Source organism: Boleophthalmus pectinirostris, unplaced genomic scaffold (assembly GCF_026225935.1).
Source record: "Boleophthalmus pectinirostris isolate CB_2022bp ecotype Guang Dong unplaced genomic scaffold, ASM2622593v1 HiC_scaffold_9, whole genome shotgun sequence".
Lineage (NCBI taxonomy): Eukaryota > Metazoa > Chordata > Actinopteri > Gobiiformes > Gobiidae > Boleophthalmus > Boleophthalmus pectinirostris.
This window is the reverse complement of record NW_026571541.1, coordinates 21,802,731-21,814,228: the sequence shown is the minus strand read 5'-3', so window position 1 is coordinate 21,814,228 and position 11,498 is coordinate 21,802,731. Positions and strand designations below refer to the sequence as shown.

At 37.9% G+C, this 11,498-nt stretch overlaps 1 protein-coding gene across 2 annotated transcripts in view; it reads left to right on the top strand.

The window, feature by feature from the left end:
* The first annotated feature begins 2,111 nt into the window (after positions 1-2,111).
* Positions 2,112-11,498, top strand: part of aipl1 (aryl hydrocarbon receptor interacting protein-like 1) — a 32,310-nt gene continuing 22,923 nt past the window's right edge. Inside the window, exons 1-3 of one of the 2 annotated variants that reach the window (XM_055147821.1) lie at positions 2,113-2,696; positions 3,218-3,300; positions 11,001-11,070. The gene's annotated coding sequence lies outside the window, so the exon portion shown is untranslated. Of the gene's footprint in view, positions 2,697-3,217; positions 3,301-11,000; positions 11,071-11,498 lie in introns of both variants that reach the window. The other variant, XM_055147822.1, reaches the window with a different exon arrangement.

Genomic DNA, 11,498 nt, shown 5'->3' with positions numbered 1-11,498 from the left:
ATAAATACAATATGGCACACAAAACAGTGAAAGAACATATTTTCTTAACACTTGTGTCTAGAGTCTAGGTTCGCACTGTGTTAGCCCTTGTTAACTAGTGGAACTGTGCAGGGGTAGTCCAGGTTCAGTGTTGTTTAATATTTTATTTAGCCCTGATTTGGGTCAGGAAATCAAGAACTTTGTACATTTAAATAAATTATTTCAATTCAATCTGATTTTAGTTAAACTTATGCATACCATTTTTAGCTATATATTAATTTTGCCTCACCCAGTACAGGAAGAACAAGCCCTGTATTTAAGTCATAATGTTACACAAGCTCCATACACAGAGACAGCCTATGCAGATTTTCCACCACTGATTCATTAGACACAGTGTCGGTAATGTCTGTTTCTCTGCTGGTTTCCTGAGTGATGCCTGTCTGCCCCTGGTACATTGTGCATGAACAGAACGTGAGAAATAGGAGAAAAGCTGTGTCACTCCTTAGGCCGCCTTGAGTTCCTGCCTGTTAAAAATGCAACAACAAATGGTTTGGTAATACTTCTTATCTGCAGACAAGAAATGGGCTGATCTGAACACATGATTTGGACAGAATAGATTTTGAGTGGGGTTAAGGATATTGGTTTCAGAAGACTATCCATGTGGTTGTTTTTGCTTTGCTTTGTTTTGTTTTTCAAAATGATGTTTATGAACAGGAAGCTAAAACCCATGGTTAAGTCTAGAATATTTGACAGAGATGGACGGCGAGTTCAAATAGCTTTATTAAATTGCCTGTTTTTGTTGTGACATGACAAGTTTGTGCCAAGTCAAAATCAGGTTAATTTATAGATTTACCTTTACATGAAAATACATTAACGTTATATGATTAAAACTATAAAACAGCATAGCACATCCCCTCTTCATGGGGTATAGCTTGCTTGTCGTTTGTGCACTCACATGCCTCTCATGCTACAAACATTAGCTAAATCTAAGCAATGTTTCAACAAAATTAAACAAAATGTGTAATTAACAATGTAATGTGTACAGTGAGTATAGAAAATGGGCACTCTCACTTCCAAATGTGGCAGTACTGTGACCTCAACAAGCAGGCCAGGCCTCCAATTGAAGGTTTTCCATCCACAAGATGTGTAGTCACTTATTTAGTAGTAGAAGATTCCAAATCCACTCTTAACCACAGGAATGCTTCTTTGCAGAAATTGAAAAACTATTGTGACTATTCTAGAGTGTAGTGAGAATATGTTGGTTATCAATGATAGGTAACATATTAAATGTTAAAACAGTTCAAAACCAGTTTATTACTAAGTATTATTAAACAAGTACTTACCCAACAACTTGCTTATAGTATCCTTACCTAACAATTGCACACCTTAGTATACCATATCTCTGAAGTTATGAAAACGATATTCTCCCTTTTCTATTCAAATTTTCCATAGACTAGCACTGGAAAGGACACACACTGAATCAGATATGCTATTACTTGTGTAAAAATACTCACCTTTATTCTGAAGTTAACATTTAGTCAGTTGTTTGTGAAACTTGTAACATATGACGCTAAAGGTATTGTGTGATTTCCATTTAGTCATATTATATTAACTTGGTTCCAGATTGTAGCAAATCAGAGGGAGAAAAGGGAGAGATAAAGTGCAAAAAATGAAACTAATGTTTTCTAACATTCAGTATAATTTGTAACAATTTCACAAACCTACTCAAATGTCACACGAATGAATGTTTCATTTTTATATTTTGATTTCAGTTTCATCGCTGTCCTTTAGGTGTGAAAAAGTTCCCAGCACTTCACACGTTGAACTTCCTTGCTGCTCATAGGTTCAAGAGGAAACGCCCTCCATGGGCGGACGTTCTGTGATTGGTCCACATGTCTGAGTTCTCACAGTGCTCTGAGTTGTGATTGGCTGACAGTTCAGGGACCCACAGTGGGCGTCAGCTGTAACTTTTCCGCTCTGTGTCTGATTGGTGGCTCGTGCGTAATGACGCCACAGTTCTGCCAGCTGATCGGAGTGGGAAGCCGGTTTGAAGCGAGGAGTTGGAGCAGGGAAAGGGACCAGGGAGGTTTCCCCGACGAGCACCGAGCAGCGTGGGGTGGGACCGCACGGAAAGTCAAACTGGACCGCTTCTTGTGTTTTATATGGGTGTAAAACGCAAGCGGAGGACACCAGAGCGCGACAGACTGCATGTCACGGGGAACTTAAGGACCTCGCGTCTCGTCGAAACCTCTGCAAGTGTCAAAAAATGATTGAGAGTTTAGGTGTGGCTGGGGTTTTAGAAGGTCTTCTGTTGAACAGTATTAACACAGTCGTGCGCTATCTATCCTCGTTTTAGTTTTTTGTTTGTGATTTCTGCCTTTTCGAGTGTGCTATGTCATTTCTGTAGGGCAGACATTACATAACAAATGTATATTACCATTTTGGTCTCCGTGAGGTTCCTTTAAACCCCTAACCGCTTATACCACTACAATGTACACTAAGAAGTGCGTCGAATGTTTGCTTTATTGTATATTATAGTTAAAACCGAAATGAACGTGGCAACTTTACAGTAGACAGCTGCTGTACTGAATGCTACAGGCGAACAGGGCGTGGGGAACAGTCCGATCAGAGCCCAGGAGTCTTCTATCTGCGCACATTAGAAGCTTCTCAGACTTCACAAATCCATCCATGGAAGCGCTGGATTTGCTGCACCCAAAGTAAGTGCGACGCAAATGCCTTTTACAAACTTTAGTGTTAAGGACGTTTATCATATCTGTGACGCAATTTTTTGTTGCTTTCTGACAGTTGTTAGCCAATAGTGAAGCCAAGACTATAATATTGTTTAAGTTTGATTTAAGTTCAAATTTGAATCAAATGTTCTACTAAAATGTGTTACTGGGCGTGTCTTCATCTAGCCAAACGTATAGATATACCCAGTTGGACACGGAAGGTACCAGGGCATGCTCTGCTACAGTTGGTTAAGAAGTGCTGAGAAATCCAATGCCTTAATAACTTAGTAATAATAATTGGGTGCACGCGCGCACTGACCCCGCATATTCTAATTAAGATAAGCCTTAAGTCAAGAAGGAAGCAGAGCGAATTCCTGAAGGCCCCACCCTTTGTAGCGCAACATGGATGTGAAGAATTGCACCCCTTCCCACCAACACCCCTCCCCTCCGCGTCATTTATTTCCCCTCTCTACCGTGTCTCAATATGATCTTCTCTCCTACATCTCCAGGTGTCCACAGCAGATGTATGGTGACAAACTGTCCTTTAACGACCACATCGGCATTACGCACAAGGATCTATAGCGAACCAGAGGTAAGAGGCAAGGCTGGGACTACTGAGTCAACCTGTGGAATGCATTATAGCAAGGTTTAGTTAGTGCATGAGTACATAGACCGGTATTGAGTCTAAGTTTGTCTGTCAAAGCTAGACAACTATTGCCTAGTTACAAAGTCCAACCTGTTGAAATTCATATTATCTCCCATTTGCTCTGATTTGAAGAGGGAGGATTATGTAATGTTACAGAAGATTGTGTTTAGTTTATATAATCTTGGTTTTAAGATTAGATTTCAAAGTTAAACAAGATATTTTGATGTGGACAATACAATGATATCACTTTACTTTTATTATATATTTTTTTACTCTTTATTATGTATTTATTTATTATTTAGGCCTGTACTGTGCATGCTTCAAGTTGACTCACGTGACAATGCTCTTATCTTGACCTTTATGCCAGATGGTAAATTGTCAAATATCCAAAGAAGACGTCCAGTTGCTCATGTTAAATTTGAATATTACGTTTTTTCATAGTGTCCTGGCTCAAAACACTGTCTTGCTGATTCACTTCATTTTACTTATTTTACTTACTTATTTCTCACATGGCTGCCGGTATTGGTAATGTCCTCTTTGCTAATGAATTTTCAATTATACATGATGCTGCAGGACACTGGACATGCCCAGATTATTAGTTAGCCAATAATTCAATTTTTTTTTACCACCAGTCTATCAAATATGACCAAAATTGTGGATGTGGATCTTGAGTTCATGATCTGTTTTGCTTTGTGTTGCTCATTTTCCTGATCGTAAAGCTAACTTTCTGTAGTTTTATATTTAAGACAGTATCTTCAGATCATCTGACGGCGACTATGCCACTCCCCACATATAGACACAGCATTAAAAATGGAGCTATGCTGAATTTTCTATTTGTTGCAATGCAAGTGTTATGTGAAATTATTCTGTATAAGAGCAGCACTCCTTATCTCTGACACCATCTTATGCATTTAGAAGGCACTATATATTTATTTCATCTATTCTCTTCTTTGAATTTGGGCTTGCTTGCTATTCCTTCAAGTGACTGAGCAGGGCTATATATTGACTGTTATTGATGGTCAATCAGAGAGGGGAGGATCTGCGGTGGAAATGCGGTAGCTGCAATGAGGTTGCACATTTGCAGGCCACACCCCAATGGCCCCCTAGTCGCTCCATGCTGCTAACTTTGACCTCCTTATCACGCGCTCTCGCCGTGACCTCAGCAATGTTTGTTCAGTTTTGTGGAGTGCAGAATGTGGAATTTGCATGTGCGTAAATGCTATAGTCGTATTACGCAGTTTTTAGGGTGTGCGTGTGTGAGCATGGTTAAGTAGTCTTTTGGAAGGTGTGGTTATCAATAGGTGTAGAGTTGACAGTTGTCTTGATGTTCCCATAGTGGTTTCTTCTATACTTGATATTTTAAATGCAACATAGAGTAAGAGGTTGCAATGCAAAGCGGTTAACCAGTCTTGTTCCACACTCATATGTATAACACATGTTGCACTATGTATGTACTGTGAGCCTGCCCACTTATAGCTGCAGCCTGACAGGAAAAACTTCTCTTGAGGCATTGGACATATATAGGAACAGAAATACCAAGGTGTTAAGTTATGGAACAATTTTTTGTTTGATGACCAACGGTTGCCCCCTTTACACAGTAATGATTTGAGTGGACAGTTTTAATATAATCACATAAAAATGTGTTTCACTTTCTGAATGACTCGCCTCTCAGTTAGATTTTTACAAAATGCATAGTATTGTGTAACTGCTTAATAATGCATCACAGTATGCATTTAAAAAGTGAAACTTTAAAAATCTTACCATTTTTATATTTCAAACATTGTTTTCATTCAAAATCCTATGTTGACAAGTCATTTGGTCGGTACTTTTTTTTATACAAACCCTCTGCACAGTACAATTCTCTGCATTCTCTCATAGGTACTCATTTGTTGCAACAGACTGAATCCTCTCCTACCACACTGACAATATAGTGTGATTCATTGCTGCAAAGTTGATACAGATGATTTGGGTGCATTATTTAGTATGCCACAGAGCTGGAATGGGAGGTGCAGCAGTGGGCCTCTTTGCAGACCAGCTGGAATGTAGACCATATGTAGTAGACATCCCAGGAATGTGAGTCGGCCTCGTTGAACTGACCAACCTAAAGACACAGAGCTGAGACAGGATGAGCCCAGCGGAAGAGGAAGGGAAAGATGCCATATTAAAATAAAAGCATTACAATAGGGAGGAAGAGTGGATTTACATTAAATAAGGGGATGTAATATTGAAAGATAGTGATCGCAAAATGTATGGATAGAAGTCATACTGGTCTGTTTTTAATTAAACCTGTCAAAACATGAACTTTATTAAGAGGTTAGGAGACCATATACAGCAAAGTTGGAAATAGAAATCTTGAGATAAATACATTTATTGGGAAAAATGAATTACCTTGTCACTTTTCACCTAGTGCTGCGTGATATGGTGATAAAAATTCAAATCTCTGCAGTTTTTCCTACCCACTCCTCCAAGTAGTCAGTTTTCCTCTCTAAGTGAGTAATAGGAGTGATAGGTGGATTTAACCAATCACAATGAAATGTAAACTCTCTCCTTTTTAAAATTTTGATAACTTGTCTTCATAAACAAAACCTAACCCTTAAACATTCCACTCCCCATTGTTGAAAAAATATATATCAAGTCTAGTACCTAATTTAAGATACTAAATACAGCTATACTGAATTTTGTTAGTGATACTTAAAACCGGTTACTGCTAGCCAGTTTGGGAGAAAAACCAAAAAGTGGCTTAAATGTCAAAATGCATAATAACTTTGACAGATCGCACTATGTTTTCGCCTCCAGCAAGTCATGTGGAAACCTGTCATTACTCATGGGAGTATTGCAGTTGTTGTGCTGGTATCTCATGTTTAGTCCATAATAGTGCAATGGAAATGTAGTGGAGGGCTTTAGTGCCGGACCGTTGTTCCTCACACACTCAGGGTGGATGTGTGTCTGTTAGCGTAGCACACTCTGCTCTCAGGCCATCTGGGTACAGCTGGGGCCAGAGCGGCAAGAATCGCCCAAACTCACATGCACATGCAAACAGTTTTTCTGTCTTATTTAGTTCTGTATGTTTATGTTTATTTATTAAATCTAGGACAGTGCACATTAATCAATGTTAGTACAGCATGTAAATGTGCCAGAGTTAGCCTTGCAGGCAAATTTTATATATCTACTTAATTGACAGACCATCCCCCATCACATGCCATTAAGTTTTATGACATTTGAACCTGATCTCTATAGTCTAACCATGGAGATCAGGTTCAAATGTCATAAATGTTATTGGCAAAGTCCTCCGTCTTTGTTGCAGATAAAAAAAAAAACATTAGCACTTGTGTGTGTCAGAATGAGCTATAACTCAGGTAGATTGCCTTTTGAGTCTTGAAATGTTTATTGGTTTATTTGGAGACTGAAAATTCTGTGAGTGAGCAGCCCTATTCTGATGTGGTTGTGTGAGCTACAAAGACCAAGACATGCACTATAAAGGGTCTAATTTTCATAAAATACAGATTTATTTATTTTTACAAATCCCAGAAGGCAAACAAAAATGAGACAGATTTGTAGCTGCATAGTAATTTCATGTTCCTAACCTTGCGGATTGTCATTTCTTAAATTGGGTCAAAGGTCAAATAAGCAGCAACAAGTTTTATATTCTCTTAGATTATACAGTATGTTTTATATTTGATTACCTATATTGATTTGGAAGTCTACATTAAAATTTAGCTTGACTTGCAGCTTAAGATGTCCTTCAATTTGTGGAGTCATGGGAAGGTGCACATGGCCTGCCTTAGTATGAGCTTTGCGGTGCAGGGATGATACTGAGGAGCAGGAGAATCTTCGTATTCCTACCACGCATGGGCAGCTGCCAGTTCTTATTCATTTACCCTACAGGCATTTCCTGTCGTTCGGCATGCTAGGCTAAACTGCTGCTAAGAGAGGGGGAGGCGACAAAGGATACGTATATAGAGAGACGCTCAGTGGACATTAAAGGGGCATTTATTTAGCTGGGGCCTATGCATGGACACACAGTAACATAGAGACAGACACCTCTTTCACATGCACATTCACACAGAGGAACCCATGACAGGCAGGCAAATTAAGAAAATTCTTTGGATTTTATTTATATTGTTGTGGAAATAAGACACTATACAATTTATTCTTAAAGTTTCTATCAAATAAACATTCCAGTGGAAATTCCTTCACACAGGTTATTAGCTCTTAGAGAGTCATATCTGCCCATCTGCTGTGCCGCATTGGGTTGTGTGAAGTGTCACAATGAAGTTTAGAAAAAATGATATGCTAAAAATAATAAAAACTAGGGCTGGTCAATATATTGGTGCTAATATCAGTAACTGTTCTGTCCCAGTTTGTCCTCAGTGCATGAGACATGTTTTTTTCAGATAGAATAAGTACAAAGTAGAGAGCATTTAGGCTATAAATATGGCTGTGTTTATGAAGCTAATTATTTTATACCCCATAGGATTTGTGAACTTTACTACAGCTTAATATCAGTGTGTGGGCCTTCCTTGAAATAAAAATCATTATATCAGTATGGGCAAATATTCCCATTCCTAGTAAAAATCATAAATATTTCTCTCTTATTGCATGTACCCCCTTTTTTCTCTGTGCCAGTCTCCTCATGACATCACACCCTCCCCTCCCACCCTATAGTTTGAGCATGCCTCTGCATACTGTTCCCATGCATTCCTGTCTCCAGATGCTCTGTATGAAAATCCTTTTGATGACGCTTCACACTTAGAAATCACATCCTCTTCCTCATTTCCCTGCTGCGGACTTCCTGCCTGAATTCCTGTTCCTATGAGCATTATGCCATTTTTGATTACTGCATGATTGGAGTCAGAGATTGATATGATTTTGATATTACTCTTATGACTTTATGAAGGCCACTGAATCATGCTCTGCTATACGATTTCTAACACACTTCAGATTGGCTATGGAGTAGTATTGAGAATCAAGAAATGAATGAAAAGTAAAAAGGATGGGTCAAATGCAGAGGACAACATTTTGCTACAGGGACAATAAAGTGAAACTAGACACTCATTCTGAAAAAGACTGTTAGAGAATGGCCTTTATCTGTATCAGAAATGTAAGAACCACATTCTATTGTATTTAAATTTTGTTCTGTTTTTCATATTAAAATTGTATTGTGACAACACTATTAGAGAGTGTCGACTTCTCAAACAATGTTTGCATATTGCTTGCATTTTAGTTTTTCCTATCAGCACTTTAACTCATTTTCTTTTCATTTTATGCATACTGTAGCATCAGGATAACACACATTTCCAGTCACAATACACACAAATGGTCAACCCAAGCTTGTCTTGTCATTTTAGACGTCAGTTTGGGATTGGGCAATACTATGAATGATAAAGCCTGTCTGACAGAGTGCTAGTCTTAGCAGAATCACCCACACTGCTGTTGCTGTTGTGAGTTTGTGAGTGTGTGTGTTTGTGTGTGTGTGTGTGTGTGTGTGTGTGTATGCATGAGTTTGTTCGTGAGGTTGTCAGTTTATTGTATGTCTTTTGAAATGCATCTCTTTTCTTCTCCCTAATCCTATTCAGGGATGAAGAAGAATGCACCAGCAAATGTATTGATCCAATGTTTACACAAAAGCACTGTATCAGACCATGACAGAAAGAAGATTATAAAGAGATAAAATACATATTACTTTAGGGTTGTGCAGTTAATGACATTTTATTGTTGGGATTTCAATTATGGCTCTATTCAATTACAAAAATGTTGTCATCAAAAATACAAACCTGGACCAAAGTCTTTTTTTCTAATCTACAGTGTGTCACAAAAGTGTCACAAAACATTATTTATATTAGGTCTGTTTCACTACAAAAAAGTTTGACAGAATAGAAGTCATAGTTTGAAATAATTGTGAGGATGGTTTTTGCCATAATTGAGCAGTCCTACTTGTTATAGTATAGTACAATATATTATAATGACTAAAGTATCAGTTTTTAGATACACATGACAGAATAGTCCTGTATTTTGCACAGCACATTTTTAAGGAATCAACACTTAAACTAGAGTAAAAAATGTTGGGTTTTCTTTTGCTTCTGACAAAAATTATATGAGATTGCAACTTCAGTGTAATCTTATCCTATTTATAATTAAATACGATCATGCCGGATATGAGACCCATTGTTGCTATTCTCATATATATACTGTCACATAATACACTACATACCATATTCTCTATTCAACAGTGGGCTAGTTTCACAGTGAATCACAAGAGCGATTTGGCTCTGATCTGAGTGCCTTTGTACTTTCCCCACATATTTCCAGCATATTGTACATTCTTCCTGGCCTCATTCAGGGCCCTTAAAGTGAACTACACCGGCAGTGCTAGACCTGTATAGTGCCTGAGTTGAATTGTCATAATTGATTTTGGACCAGTATTTACATTCCTTGGATGAGTCACAGGGCTTCCCTTTTTCATAGCTGTGCTGCCTGTTGAAATGTGTTGTTGTTGGCCTGTATTCTTAGGTTTAATCCCTTCTCCATCCGCTGTGGATTTTCACAGCCATACTTTACATTTCATTCACATTTAGTCAGAAAACCAGGAACGTCAAGCCACCACACTGCAGTACCTAGTGTATATCGCAAGCTTTTGGACTTTAGTCTATACAGTGCATGATCAGCTGTTGGTTAGTAGGTCAAAGGTTGTGGAGTGACGATGCATTTTTTTATCAAAACTTCTAATATTAGCAACACTTTTAATTCATTGTGATGTGATTGGTGATAGTTTAAGGTGTGTCATTTGCTCCTGTGTAATAAGTAATATTTTGTTTGTAATTATAATTGCATGCTGACTTCACAGTACATTAGCCCTACCTCAGTATAGACAAACTTCCTCAGTACAACATGTCCTAAAGTGATGATGAAAGCTAAATTTCAACTTTACTTAAGGACAAACTGCCACTACACTATTTTGATGCATAATATAGCCTTTGTAATGTTTGCCAATGTATTTTCTAGTTATAACCTATTCTTCTTAGTGCTTAGGGGTTGCTAGTGGCGGTGCTTGTAGTTTCTCTTCAACGACATGCCTTGAGTAAGATTGCAAAGTGAAATACATTGAATGACTGTTTACAACAGAAAGGGCATCTGGCATAAAATCCGCCCAGTGCCCCTGATATTCTTTCAGTTGTTTCATTTTAAATTTCAAGTACTTAATTGCCACTCCAATTTGTCTAATTTATTTTAATCGAAATCCATGTGTGAAAAAGATGTGGCTCCATGGGGATCAGCGGTTTAAGAGGTTTGCTTCAATTCATGCATTTTTTTTTTCTGTTCATGATTATTGTATTATATTTTTGGGGGAGAAATACAAAACAAGCTGTGACACCTATCTCAGACACAATAAATGTAATATAGTAATATAATAATAAAAAAAAAAAACACTGAAGAGTTTTGCTTCATGATAATGTCCATATCTAGTAAATCTCATAAATACTTGTGACTAGTGAGTGCTGTCTTTATTTGGACTCTGTTGACTGACTCCCTGACTTACAGTTAGTATGTCTCCAGCCTGTTGCTTGTTGCGTAGCCTGTAATTGTCCTGGGAATCGACAGCTCTGTGTAATAAATCACTGTGGTACACTGTGTTCTCTCCGGGACAGGCTCGGTGTGGTGCATGCAGAGAGTGCCGAACATGACGTCAGCACCAGACACAACCAAGACAGAACCAAGGTTAAAATGACATTTTTTTAAGCACCATTGCTATCTGCCACTGTAATAGTTACTCCAGTTTTTTTTATATACTAACAACCCAGATAAGTTACATATGGAACTTCTCACCTCAAAATCTTAACACTTATAATATTTTTTATTCTTATCTACTTATCTACCTCTACTTCACTACGTAATTATCCCCTAACTCCTTAGTAGTAGCTTGATTCTTAATAACCTATTAGTAAAGTATTTTTTTCATTATAGTAAGGTGTAGTTATTATAACTTTTTTTAATTTCACTTCTTTTTGCTGTTTTGTTTAAGACATGCTGTCAAACTATTCCAAATCTCATGCATGCTCAAACCCTTTGTGTAAACCATGTGTGGCATAGCATGATTTTCACATCCTTGAAAGAATTTGCTGTTGACCTTTTGACCTCATGTCAGC